General features: G+C 37.2%; 1 long non-coding RNA gene across 1 annotated transcript; it reads right to left on the bottom strand.

Annotated features, from left to right (window-relative positions):
- Nucleotides 1–508: 508 nt before the first annotated feature.
- On the bottom strand, nucleotides 509–11,701 carry LOC107967931 (uncharacterized). Its single transcript, XR_010150518.1, has 5 exons — nucleotides 11,529–11,701; nucleotides 6,554–6,616; nucleotides 4,991–6,248; nucleotides 1,322–1,430; nucleotides 509–659 (listed from the first exon to the last, which is right to left on the bottom strand). It is a non-coding gene; the product is annotated as an uncharacterized LOC107967931 (long non-coding RNA).
- Nucleotides 11,702–14,656: the final 2,955 nt, after the last annotated feature.

Below are 14,656 nucleotides of genomic sequence, written 5' to 3'. Positions count from 1 at the left end.
ATTAGGGTTAAAGGCAGGCACAGAAAGCTCCTAAAAGGATGAGAGAGGTAAGTTCGGTTCTCCACCAACAGAAGCGTCCACACTGTATGAAAAAGTGTAGGGAAGGAGTGAACTGCTAGCCAGCTGGGGGCCTATGAATAGCAACTAAAGGGGCTTTAATAGGATGAGAAGGGATGTGAGGCCTTTTATTTCATGCAAAAAATTTTAAAGTTTTAAATTTATTCCGACAGTGATTTAAGTATGAAATTTTAAGCAGAAGATTAACACACCCAATCAAATTTACATTGACATTGCATATATGCCCTGAAAAATGTGATCATAAGAAAAAGTCATGGTAAGTTTTCTGCTTAGATTTGGTGATGAGAAGAAAGAAATTGATAATAACTGAACTTTATACAAGGGCACTTGCTTCTACTTGGTGTTTAAGTTTATTTGAATACTAACTACAGTGTTTCTATGTTTAAATATATACACAGACGTCAGTGATAACTAATTAGTCGATTATTGTCCTTTGAAGATTTATTAAGAATGTTATTTTATTGGGTATCTTCTTTCTCAGTTGTCCACACATAGGATGATTATATAAGGCTGGTGCCTAACTGAAGGAAGCACACTAGTTCTATAGACAGACAAGTCTGAGTGGCTTCAGATGTCAAATCCTGAAACAAATTTTCAATCTGATATAATCAAACTGATGACTTTTAGTAGCAAAAATGAAAAGCTGAAAATGTCTGATTTTCCTCTTCCTTATGTCTCCATATAATAGGTGTTTACTAAATATTTATTAAATAAATAAATGAAACTCAATTCAGGTCTTCTCAAAGACTTATATTGAGAAATTTTAGGGCATTGGAAACTGTCACCGGCAGTATAAAGACTTATAAGACAAAGTTATGGTCCTATTTTTCAAACTATTATTAAACACAAACATCTATTGTAACGCTAATGTAATCAATGCAATAACAAGGTGCTGTGGAGCATAGAGTTTGGCTGCCTAGCCTGGAGCATGAAGAGATCAGAAAAGTTTCCTGGAGAAATTGAGGCATTGGCTGAGTCTTAAAAAGGGGTTGGCGGCTGCAGCATGAGGGTTTATGAGTGACCCTTATCCATTTTGCTCAATATACCAGGGACAAAGATTTATAATATAATTTTGCCTTGCAAAATGGTACACATTTCACCTGCCAGTGCCTGGAAATCATCTTATTCACTCCTAAGCCATCTCCATTCCATCTCTACCATACCACAACAATCACAGGGAGTTTTAATTAACCATAAAGAAATTGCTGAAGTGGATGAGATTTAGTATGAAAGTTAAACTCACATAAAACAAGCAAGGCCACTGGCCTGGAAAAGGCCTTTCTTCTGTGTGTACTCCTCCTCCACGTCTCCTACAGACAACAGAGTTCTTTGGATCGAAGAATCAAAGAATCCTGGAGCAACCAAGAAAAGAGTTCCTTTTGTTTTTGTTCAAAACAGTTCCGGTAAACCAGCCCCAGGCTGCAAATCTCCAAATCATAAATAATTGCTATGGTGTGTAGTGAAATGCTAGTGCCTAGGGCAGTCACTAATGTCAGAGTAAGGCAGGACTGACATCTGCAAAAGTGTAATAATAAACTTATCTAAGGATCCAAAATGTTTGTTGTGGATACCTTACTGAGAGAGGAGGATTAGCCTAGGGAAAAAGATAAGAGCTTTGAGATCAGACACAAATGAATAGAATGCTGCCTCTCCTGAAAATAATTATGTGGCCTTGAGCAAATCACTCAACCTCCTTGAATTTTAGGCTCTACATACGCAAAATGGGAATAATGAAATCTTTCTTGCAGAATTATTCTGAAATTCAGTGATTTTAAGCCTCTAACACAGGTAGCACAGAGTAGGCACTTAATCATTGGTATTGTTACTTTCATTTTCTCACCATCCTAACACCTAAGGAATTCTAAGTGTTCAATACATGTTGTTTTAGAGAGGAAGGTAGCAGCCCCAAAATCTTCCCTGATCACTGTTATATACTTAGGCTCGCTGTACGAGGCCAAATCTATGCCTTCTTGCTAATTGGATATCAATAAAACATCCAGCTAAATCAGATCTATTTATAGGACTGACAGCAATTCAGTTTACTAAAAGAACAAAAATTTCGTTTTTAAAAAAGAGAAAGAAAAAGACAATTGCAATTGCAATCAAAAGTTAGTTTTAGGCAGCTTGCAATGGCTCACACTTGTAATCCCTGCACTTTGGGAGGCCAAGGCCAGTGGATCACTTGAGACCAGGAGTTTGAGACCAACCTGGCAACATGGTGAAACCCAGTCTCTACTAAAAAATATAAACATTAGCTGGGTGTGGTGGCCTGTGCCTGTAGTCCCAGCTACTCGGGAGGCTGAGGCAGGAGAATCGCTTGAACCCGGGAGGCAGAGGTTGTAGTGAGCTGAGATTGCACCACTGCAATCCAGCCTGGGCAACAGAGTGAGATCCTGTCTCAAAAAAAAAATTAATTTAAAATTATTTGTTTGGTTTTGTGTTTGCTTTTCATTTCACTGAATATAGAATTAATAAAGGTAAAGCATCTCCAAGGAAAAACATCATTAACAAGAAGACTAGACCTACATTGGATTACATATTAAAACAGAATTCAGGCTCTTTTATGGACAAGTAGCTTGAATATTTACTTTAGTCCATCTTTTGCCCATTAAATATTTCTATATTTCTAAAGTACTGTGTGCTAAGAAATATGTATTTATCTTTGGGTGATATTTTCTGTAATCTGATATATCACAGAGAATCTCTTTCCAATTCATTGAGTATTTCCATGAACAGATATCAAAACTGTAAAATAGATGTTTGAGTTTTCTTTATTTCACATGCAGAAAAATACTTTTTTTCCTTCCAATCAATTAGGAACAGTTTTGAAAAGAATAAAATGCACAATTTATATTATATTTATGACTATAAAACAAAGAGTTTGTTTTATTTATCTATTTAATATTAATAGTAAACCAAGTTACATAACTTAGATGACAAATCTATGATAGGTCTAGATGAGTCAGTTGTCTATAGCAATGAAATTAAGTAGGTAATTGTCAGGATTCACCATCACTTTGTATATTGAATGTAATCTAAATGCTGTACTTTATAATTTAAACTTTCACTGTTAATATAAGATGCATGCCTTGTTCTTAAAGATAAAATATTGCAGCAAAAGTTTGCTTTGCAAACTGAAAGATTTAAAATGATTACTTTAACATTCTTCTTGTCCGTAGGAACATTTCACAATACTATGGGTTACGGCAGAGAGGGCTCAGCAGTTAGTTCTTCAGAGCTTCACTTCTCCTTCCTTATTGTGGAGTAATTGCTGGGAACTGGCTGCTCTATGAGAGATTACATTTCCTAATCCCCTCCTCCTTTCATCTACATATGGGCATATAGCTGACTTGTCCCAGTGGAACCAAAGCAGGAAAGATATATGTCACTTCCCTTTCAACATGGTTAAAAAGTGAGTATGCCTTTCTTACCCACACCAACTCCTTTTGCCTGTAAGATGTCAACACCCAAGGCAACCTGAGGAGCCAGGTGTTGAAGATGATAGACCACCCCACCAGCAATCTGGACCCTACATTGCACAGGGCAAAGCCCCCCCTACTCCCCCACTAGGAACATCTGTATTAGAGTGTTAATAAACAAGAATAAATAGTTTATCTTGTTATGTGGCTAAAGTTTTGAGATTTGTATTTTACAGCAGCTAGTATTACTATAACTAATATGTGGAAGCTAAAAACACGTCACAGCAGCCAGCTGGGGCCTCAGACAGAGCTTCTTATTGTGTGGTGTCTTAGTAGACTCATCATAATATACGTTTTAGCTCTCTATATCATGGGTCCAAAGTTGACTTTGCTCCGGTGACCTAAAACTTACATTAACCAAAATCACAGGAAATGAATTTGTAAACCTAAATGGCAATATGTTAATTTACCAAGACTTCTATACTTATCATGCTGTCTAGAGGACCCAGGACAACTATTCCTAGAGACATATTCACCGATCTTAGCTTTTGACCTTCTCCTTTTTCTCCTAGATTGTATATACAGCACAGTCCTTATGTTAATATACTCACTTTAAATAGTCAAGTTATAGCACAAATGAGTAGATAAATAGTATACCGTTATCTCCTTGCAAATATACCTCACTCAGTAGAGATTCTGAAATATTTTATTTTTGTACCGTTTCTTAAGGTGATTTACTTCACAAATGACTATATGAATTCACTTTAGGTAGATATTTGCTAGTTTCCCACTAAAGGAGTGACCTTTTCCACCATACAGGGGCCACCTTGACTGTGACGAAGATAGATACATATGACCTAAGGGCGTAGAAGAAAAGGAGTAGGAATGAAAAAAAAAAAAAAAACAAGGTAGAACAATTAGGTATTAAAGGATAAAGAGCCCTGAAGAAAGATGCATACATCAAACTAAAAGGATATTTCCCATGATGTCAGCATCTAGATTTCTGGCCAAGACAAGTTAGGTTGTTGGATTATTTACAGAATCACTGCGCTTATGTTTGTGATCCATAAACATTTTGCTATGTCATCCTGCATGCCTGAAGTAAATGAACTTCTAGAATGTACTTATGAAACACCTGCCTCCTAGGCTATCCTTCCCTCAGAGTCAAAACCTAGGTCAAAAGTGTCCCATCAAAAAGTAAAATTTCCTCTGCCGGGGATTAGAAGGACAGTTTTAAGTGGTCAGGTTTTTCAGGATAGAAGAAAAAGAGAAACATCGAAGTAAAGAAAAATTGTTCTTAATATTAAATCTGTATGATTCCAAGAGAACAGAATGTATCTATTGCAAAGTTTGGAGTGTGCTTAAACTCAATTCAACATAAGAAGTATCTTACTACAAATCAAAGGTGGCAGACTGAAATATGTTTTAAATTTTATGTTTTTAGCAAAATTCTGTACAGGGACTCTCTTCTAGTCCACCATGACATGAAATACCTTGTTTACCGTTGTGTTGTCCTTCATTGTGTTTATCTGGTATACCAGATAAGATGTAAGCTCCCCAAGGCAAAAACTGCATTCTTCTTCCTTTATGCTTTCAACAGCCAAGGTTCTCCAGAATACAGTGTGCAAGGAAGGTTAGCAAGACAGTCCATGAAAATGGAGAAATAATTATTAGAATTGTTATTAACAATCTCATTCTTCTGATTAACTATATTTTATAAAGCAACAGAATATCTTATTTGTAAAATATGTATTTAGAGACTGCATGCACAAAACTTAATTAATAGGAGTGCATGACTAAAAATTATATAGACCACTACCTTACGGAAAATAACATAAGAAATTTAAAACAATCATGAAAAGAATGTGCTGTCGGGGCAGTTGCCATGCTGATGGTGTGGCTGCAGAGAAAATGAAATGGATGCCCTGGCAATAGAATTCATTCTTTCATCAGCAATTATGCATTGGGTGCCTACCAAATGCCAAAGGCCTTTGCCACTGGAGAAGTGATTGGGTTGTTAGAAATAGAGTAAATAAAACAAATAGTAAAAATAGGTAAATCCATGACCATCCCCTCCCACACCTCAGGATTATCCTCCCTTTCCTTAATAGTGCTCTGATCCTTATCTTCAAGTAAGGATCCCTGAAAGAACCCAACCATTTCTGTGCAACTGAGAAACTACAAACTACACTATGATTATTTAGTGAATATGTATTAACATACTGAGCGTGAGATTGCCAATTGTGAAAAAAAAAGATGAATTAATTCAAATGATTCCAGTTTTGCTCAGGATCGTCAAGTACATATACTTTTCAAATACATGGACTAGGATCCCAAGAAACTAAATGTATATCCATATACATTTGTTGTGAGTGCCAAAAAATAATTTCTCACTATGCCCTAACAACCATCCTAACAGATACCTAATGAGCCCTGGATGCTAATCTCCTAAATAGATATAGACAAACAGCAAATTTGTTAACAAGATTAAAATTATAGTGATCCTTAAGTTTAATATACATGAGGGGAAATTCATAATTGGCAAGTTATAAACATAAGGCATCCATATGATTGGGAATAATGTGAGGCAAAAAGGAAATATCTGATGCATGTTTGGTTTTTCTTTTCTATTTCTCCCCCTTTAAGAACATTCACATGCCTTGCTCAGTCACGTGATTTTCTGTCTTGCAGACATCTGGCTGAATACATCATGATGTTGTAATTCATGTTGTGTCTCTCAAGGCAATGTTTCTGTAAAATGCAATCCCTGTTTAAACAAAAACGACCTTCTCTCTCCCTAGTCAAATTAAGATCCAGAAAAATAGTTTGGAGTGTTATGGCCACCAGCATTTTCTATGTCTGTAAGAAAGAAACTTCAACAAGATTCAATCCTTCTTCGAAAGACCAACAATAGCCAAGGGAAGTCTATTTATATAAAGTTGACAATGAGAAAACATGTGGTTGAACTGATTCCTTAGAAAGTGGGGGAACAGGAATCAGCCAACCAGTCAAGCTCTTCTCCATGCACTCCAGATAGCCAATGAATGAGAACTCACCCCAGAAGAATATTGCCTTTCTTGGTTCACAAAGCTGCCAGAAAGAGTTCCTGCTGTGAAGCACTAGACAAAGAGAAAATTTTGAATATCACTGGCTTCCCTCCATCATTGTTTACTCAGTATAACAGAAATTTTCAATACATTTTTCATTGCCCAATAATCTTCTGTTTAATTGCTAGACATAGGATCTCATCTGATTCAGATTTCTGTATTAAAATGTAAAGAGATTATAGTCATCCTATTAGGTGAAATAATTAAGAATTAAGCTATTGAATGTAAAGGAATGCACTAGTAAAAACATAAACCCATTTTTCAAAAATGATAAAATTTCAACATACCTCAGTGTATGTACATTGTATAAAACATTAAATGTATGTGATGAAAATAATATGATATAGAGTATATCCAAATTATTTAGTCTTAAACTTTCAGTGACAAATAAAAATCTCTAGTAGTCTAGCCACATAGTCTTGAAGAAAGGAAAAGAGGAAGCCTGCCAACTTAGGAACTGATTAAGTATTCAGCAGAGAATTTTCTGTGGCTCTGTCTAAAAGCCCTGTCAGTGCATTTAACTCTGGACAAAAGGTTGTTGAAATCACACAAAGGAGTTTCTCAATTCAAAGGCTATAGATGAAATAATATTCACATAGAAGCATTCCAGATCTTCAAAGTTTAATAATGGCCATGTCTATGCATTTTATAACTTTAATGTGTAAGCAGAGTAAGAACTTGATATAAAACAAGCATAAAGAAATCTCTTTAGGAATGAAATTTTTAGTGTTAATTTACACATTTATTTCAAGGCACACATTCAGGAAGAAGGCAAGCTTTAGTTCAGACACAAAGAAGAAATGTGATCAGGTTATTTTGCCCCAGTATAAAAATAGCATCATTTGTATGAGGCCTAAAAAGTCTCATTGTGTGAAAAGTGACCAAAGACTCTTGTATCAGAACATTTGTATAATGAGATTGGAAGTTTAGTAGAATGATCTGAAATCTTGCATTCAAAGTCACCATATATTAAAATTTGGATAAGGCCTAAGAAGTAAGCAAAATGACTCCATGTTCTTAATGGCTCTTTGATAAAACTTCTTTACGTTCATGGGCCAATGGATACAATGACTTCAGTCAATATTAACTCAACAATAGAGGGAAAAAGCAACAGGTCAGTTTGCCTCCTCTTGGCGGATGTAAATGCTGTGATCTTCTTGTTATGACTCTGTGCTCAATCTGTGGTAGAATCATAGAAGGTTCTGATTTAAAAGAACTCGGTGACATTTAAGACAGAGTTTGTCAAACTATGTTCTACACATTCCTCAGCTCCACAGGGAGGAGAGGGTTAAAATGAGAAGGAAGCCAGAAAAGCAGAACTTCAACCTCGTCTCTGGAAGACCAGACCGTCTCTTCTCCTACGGGTCTAAATATGGGGCGCCACGTAATAAGCCATTAAAATGAAGAAAGAGGGAAAGAAGGAGATGGAGGAGGGAGTGTCCAACTAATTGTTTTAATTGAAAATTATCTCATTGTTAGAGAAAATAAAACTAGAAACTTGGGGAAGCTAATTTCTCAAAATCACAATGCTAGGTTGAGGCAGAACCAAACCATGGATACGGGTCCTTTGCTCAAACTCTTCTCAATGAAGACTCTGTGATGAAGAGGCCACTTCCATTTAAAGGCAGCGACACTTAGAAAATCACAGGCATTAACACTTAGAAGAGGTCACCTTATCCAACGTCCCAGCCAGCACAGCCATCCTTTCACAGCATCCATGACATTCAGCCTCCTCTCAGACACGGGAAGATCACCTCTTCATGAAACAGCAGATTCTTCAAGGGTAAGGACACTGCTAATCTAAAAGCATTTTTTGATACTGGAAAAAGTACTGAGACTTTTCTCCTTTAGCCTGAAACTTGATTTTACGGGTGGGCCAAGCAAAGAGATAAACAATCCAAAATCATCACAAATGTGATTTTCCAGTACTCGTATTTAATAGTACTTTTCCAGTATTTGTATCAACTTAGGCAGAGCCTGCTGTACTCCAACAAGTTCAATGTATCATTAATGCTTTCAGTTGCTAGTCACAAAACAATTTGACTAATAGTGATGTAAACCATAAATATATATATTTGGGCTTTTTTTTTTAATTAAGTAGTTTGGAGATAGGCAGTATCAATATAAGGTCAGTGGGCCTGGTGCAGTGGCTCACACCTGTAATGCCAGCACTTTGGGAGGCCGAGGCTGGTGGATCACTTGAGGTCAGGAGTTTGAGACCGGCCTGGCTAACATGGTGAAACCCCATCTCTATTAAAAATACAAAAATTAGCCAGGCATGCTGGTGGGTGCCTGTAATCCCAGCTACTTGGGAGGCTGAGGCAGGAGAATTATGTGAACCCGGGGAGGCAGAGGTTGCAGTGAGTAGAGATCGTGCCACTGCACTCTAGCCTCGGCAGCAGAGCAAGACTCCATCTCAAAAAAAAAAAAAAAAAAGTAAATAAGGTCAGTGGCTCCATTATGCTTTTAAGGACCCAGGCTCCTTGGCTCCTTTGATCTGCCATTTTCGGCATGTCAACAATGTCTTTTCTCATCTGGTTAGTAATACTGTGTCCCATCTGAAGGACAACAGGTTTAGAAAAAGGGAGAGCCCAAAGAGAAAAAAATTATTCTAATATCTCAAATACTGCACATCTGAAAGGGTACTCTGACTTATAAAATTAAACACAGGATTCCTTTGGTTGCTATATCCCTAGATAAAATAAAATAATCCGGCTAAACTGGTCAATTACAGCAGTCCTGTGTTATATCATTCAGCTCATCTCTCGCTTTGATTTTCAAATACTTCCAGTTACAGTACAGTTTTCCATGAAGAATTTCCTATTAAAAAAAGGCAATTAGTAGACCAGAAGACTGTGTATTTCAATGTAGTAAAAATAAAATAAATAAAACATAGTAGTTTTGAAGCTATACAGATCTCAATTCATATTGGTGTTCTGCTATATATGAGCTTTGTGAACATGAATGGGTTATTGAACATTTTGGAATTTTAATTTCTTCATCATTAACATGGGAGCATTCATAAATAGGAGAAACTATATAAAAGTTCAAGCAAAGAGGAGGAATTTACTAAACAACTTAAGGAAAGAGGGAAGGAAGAAAGGAAGAAAGGGAAGGAGGGAAGAAGGAAGGGAGGGAGGGAAGAAGGGGTGGAGGGAGGAAGGAAGGAAGGAAGGGAGGAAGGAAGGGCAGGAAGGCAGGAGGGAAGGAAGGTAGAGATTGAAGAAAGAAAGAGGTAAATATGTATATTTTCATTATTAAGTTTATATTCTGACTTATATGTGAGTGTCATCTGAGATAGGTTAGGGTAAGTCCATCAAAAATTGTCTCTGAAATCAGGCAAATTTTGGTTTATGGTCCAGGGGCTAGACTTAAGCTCCAGTATTCCAATCAATAAACTACCCATACATTATCAGCTCAAGCAGCCATAACAATCTCAAATGACAGCTTCAGATTATAAATTCTGGGCATCACATCCAATAGCTTTAGCAAGTTCTTCATTGTTCTTGGGTCTGTACAAAGAATGACATAAACCAGGTCCCTGCCTTCTAGCAGTCATCCTCTGAGATAGTCAATACAGACACATCCATAAGAGGCATGGAGACAGCAGGCTGGTCGTGGTGGCTCACACCTGTAATCCCAGCACTTTGGGAGGCTGAGGCAGGTGGATCACGAGGTCAGGAGATCGAGACTATCCTGGCTAACATGGTGAAACCCCGTCTCTACTAAAAATACAAAAACAAAATTAGCTGGGCATGGTGGCGGGCGCCTGTAGTCCCAGCTAGTCAGGAGGCTGAGACGGGAGAATGGCGTGAACCCTGGAGGCAGAGCTTGCAGTGAGCTGAGATCGCGCCACTGCACTCCAGCCTGGGTGACAGAGCAAGACTCTGTCTCAGAAAAACAAAACAAAACAAAACAAGGCATGGAGACAGCAAAATAAAACCAAAATGCAAGGAGCCAGGCTACAACATGATGTAAATTCAGGTAGAATATTCTTCCTCCACCATTAGAGTCTTATTTTGCCTTCCAACAGCAGAATTCAAGTTAAGAGTCTTGTTTTCTGCCTGCATCTTGTTACTGACTACGGTCACAGAAAAACAAACTCTTCTGAAAACCCCTGAATGTGATCGACATGACTCAAGCATGTGGGAGTTATTATTAAGTGTGACAGAGCACAAAATATTTTTCCTTAAGCTAAAGAACTTTACCAAACATCATCCAGGTTAAAACAACATACATTTTGATTGAAACTGCAAAGAGCATATTATGTTTGCAATGCGGCTGGCAGGAGGCAGATACAGACTGTCCATCACTGGGAAGAATGTGAGGGAAAATACATCATTCAGACTGGATCACTCCTGCAAACAGCTCTCAACTATAGGCATCACAATTACCTATGCAAAGAAGAGCTTAATTTCAATGTGATAAATGACATTTGGGCATGTATCCAATACTATAATAGTTCAAACATTTATCAAGCTAGCATTTTTCTCAAAATGTTTTCTCTCCATAAGTGGAGCAGTAAAAGATTGCCTTACAAACAAAGAGTGAAAAGATTCTCAAAGGATCTACACCTTCTGAAATAGCACTATGATTCAGGTACTTCTTGACCAACAAATTGTTTTTGGTATTCAGGTTTGTTTTGTTTTGAATTTGAACAATTCAAGTTCTTCTAATCCTTTTTTTCTGTAGCATCAATAGATCTGCTTGATTTTTAGATCTGCTTGATTTTTTTTTCTGACAATTTGTTAACCAAGTTTTCTGAGTGTGAATATGCCATTGTCCCAGGCCATGTGTCTGCACTGAATTCTTTCTTTGGGAAAGATGCCGTGATTCATAGCTTAACACCATATCTCTTCTGCTTCTGCCACCTTCCCCTAGTCCCTCATCAGAGAGTTGTCCATAATAAATAAAGAGCACCTACTTAGAAATGTGTCCCAGAAGGATGCTGTTGCAATACTGGCAGTGCATCACTAACTTCGTGTGAAGAACACTGGCACCAAATTTTTCTAGATTTCAGATGTTGAGCTCTGTTTTTAAGTCTCACCCTCACCACACACATTTGGGTACTTAGCCAGCTGGTCAGCTGGTCAATTCCTATGGATCAAGATGAGAGCAAGTAGTTATTCTTCTGAGAGCTTCGGATGCCTAGAAAAGTAGGAAAATAAAGCCAAAATGAGGAAACCAATGTATAATAAACCTAAAGAGATTGTCAAATTGCAGGAGCCAGAAGTAGATATTAAATGAAATCTGCAGCATAGCACCTGGGCCCCTGACTGATCTCCCTTTCACTCCAGGCACATCATATGCTTCTGTACCTAAAACCTCCAGGGCTGCAAATGTGGAACTCTACCCAGCCAGAGGACCTGAGCATGCGCCATCATCCTCTCGCTGGAACATCCTCTCCCACTTCCCTTCTTCTCTTCACCCACTGTGCCTAAATGATTTCAACAAATCCGTCAGGTATCAACTCAAGTGTCAGTTTCTCAGAGATTTTCCAAAACTTTACATGTGCTCATTGCACCCTCCGCTTATCTCAGGGTATGATTTCCACCTGCTTTTTCTCTGAGACTGTAAGTTCCATGTGGCCATGAACCACATCGGTTTATACAATAGTATATGCCCATCCAATAACTAAGCATGTGGCACTTAGTAAATGCGAATAAATATTTATTGAACGAATGAAACGTGTAAGGACTCAGTGAAGTTATGTGTGTCGAGTACTTCATATAAAACTTGGCATATGAAAGTCTCTCGGTTCCTTTTTGATATATTCAGTATTAACAATTATGAGCACTTGGCAGCAGGCCTGGAAAGCAACCAGTCCAGATTGCTTCAGAATCTTCAGGAAGAATTTATTCAGAAGAGAAGCAAAGCCACTCTTTGGTAGTTTTGACTATGTGCAAAATTGAATTGAGAGGCATTGCACAGAGTTATCAGAGTACAGAAGACTTAGGCTTAGATTAAAAAATTAAGAAAACAAATTTAAAAAGCAAACAGGCTACAGTAATAGTTGAAAAGACATAAAATGAAGGAAATATAATTTATATATATTACATGGCTTAAAAATGAACATGATCACTTTTTAAAAAAACTACTAGGTAAAAAGTTAACCTAAGATTGTAATATAACTATATTTTGAGAATTAAAAGAGGATTAGGAAAAATAAACTGGGAGATTAAAATCCTAACTCATCATAATTGAAGTCAGTTGACCAATTAAGTCTAAAATTAAATAGTGGGCTGGGCGTTATGGCTCATGCCTATATCCCAAGACTTTGGGAGGTCAAGGCAGGAGGATCACTTGAGGTCAGGAGTTCAAAACTAGCCTGGACAACATAGGGAGACTCTGTCTCTACAAACAACAACAGCAAAACAGATTAGCTGAATATTGTGGTACAAACCTACAGTGTCAGCTACTTGGGTGGCTTATTTGAGGCCAGGAGGTTGAGGTTAAGTGAACTGCGATGGCACCACTGCACTGCTGTCTGGGTGGTGGAATGAGACTTTGTGTCTAACAAAAATAAAAAGTAAGTAAAAAATAAAGTAAAACAGAAGAATCAAATCAGTATATGCACATTATTTTGAAAATGGACACAAATAGCAGAATACATTGCTAAAAGGTGAGCACAGCAGTAGGTGGGGAGCATAAAGCTCTTTTGCACTGTCTTTTAGTAATAGTACAATTAGTGTGTTTTATTTTGACTAAAATAAAAATTAATTTAATATATGCTTTAAAATATTTAAAATTACTTTATTGAAACATTTAAGTAGAAAGTCATAACATCTATTTACCATGTTTTAAAATATTTAAATATGCATAAAGATTTAAAGAAATAGCACATAAAGTAGGATTTGTGTTTCATTCACTAATCCCACTCTATTTCAATTATGGCTGAATTTCACCACACTTCTGTATGACTGACAGAAATCCAGCTTTCATCAAACTAACATCAGTCTAGAAGCCATGGTGTTGTTAGTGATCATACATTTCTAATTAACTTTTCTTAAAATAAAAGCTTCTGGAATAGACATTTGTGACACTTTGTGGTTATCTAGTGTTTTGAATACCTTCCTTTGTTGGGGAACTTCCCACACCAGGAGGACTTTCTCCCCGTGGGAGCAGCCAGATATTCACTTTCCTGGCCTTCCTATAGCTGAGGTCGAGGAATGTGACTTGGGCTTTGCCAACGCTCTCAAGATGGAGACTCAGGAAAGAGCACCGTGAGGGTGCAGACACTGCAATGTACAGAGGCTGTTCCTGGACAGGCAGTAGCAAGGAAGGTGAGGTCTGAACTCTAATACTAGGACCAGGTACCATTGTCAACTTTCCTCAGTGGTGGGAACAGTGAGATCTTGCAGGAGTCACCACAGAGGTATTTTCTTTTTTAAACAGGATCCAAATCTAGTTCATCCATTGTGATTGTTTCATATGTATCATGTATCTCATCTAATCCACAGGGTCATTCTTTGTCCATTTTTATTTCTTTGCAACTTAAGTTGAAAAACAATGTTTACCACATAGAGTTTCTCAAAGTTTGGATTTTACTGAATGCATCCCCATGGTGTAGTTTAAATGCCTCTCTATCTTCTTCAATAATTACAAATAAGTAGATGCTTTAAAGATTAAGTAGTTTCATGCTAAAAATTTTTAATGGCAAAACTGCTTCATGGATGCTACTGTATTCTTCCACCAGGAGGTTCATAATTTCTGATTGTCTTATTTTTGTTTTGTTAGCAGCTATTGATGACCAATGCCTAGATCTGTTAGTCCCTTAGTGCTTACAAAATAAGGATCTTCTAATTATCATTCCTTTTTTATGTATTAGTTGGAATTCTTCCATAAAGAGAAACTTCCTCTTGCATACTATTTGGTTACAATTCACATGAGAAAGGCAGAATAAATGCCTGATTATTTCCCTTTATTTGCCAGTTTGCCAGTAATTAATTGGTTCTGTAGTATCCTTTAATACTAGATGGTGACCAATTAGGAATTTAAATTTTAAATGTAAATGGTGACCAATTAGGAATATTAAATTTTAGCATTATTGTG

Source organism: Pan troglodytes, chromosome 14 (assembly GCF_028858775.2).
Source record: "Pan troglodytes isolate AG18354 chromosome 14, NHGRI_mPanTro3-v2.0_pri, whole genome shotgun sequence".
NCBI classification, from domain to species: Eukaryota; Metazoa; Chordata; class Mammalia; order Primates; family Hominidae; genus Pan; species Pan troglodytes.
The sequence above is the reverse complement of the archived record's forward strand: the minus strand, read 5'-3'. Positions and strand labels throughout refer to the sequence as shown.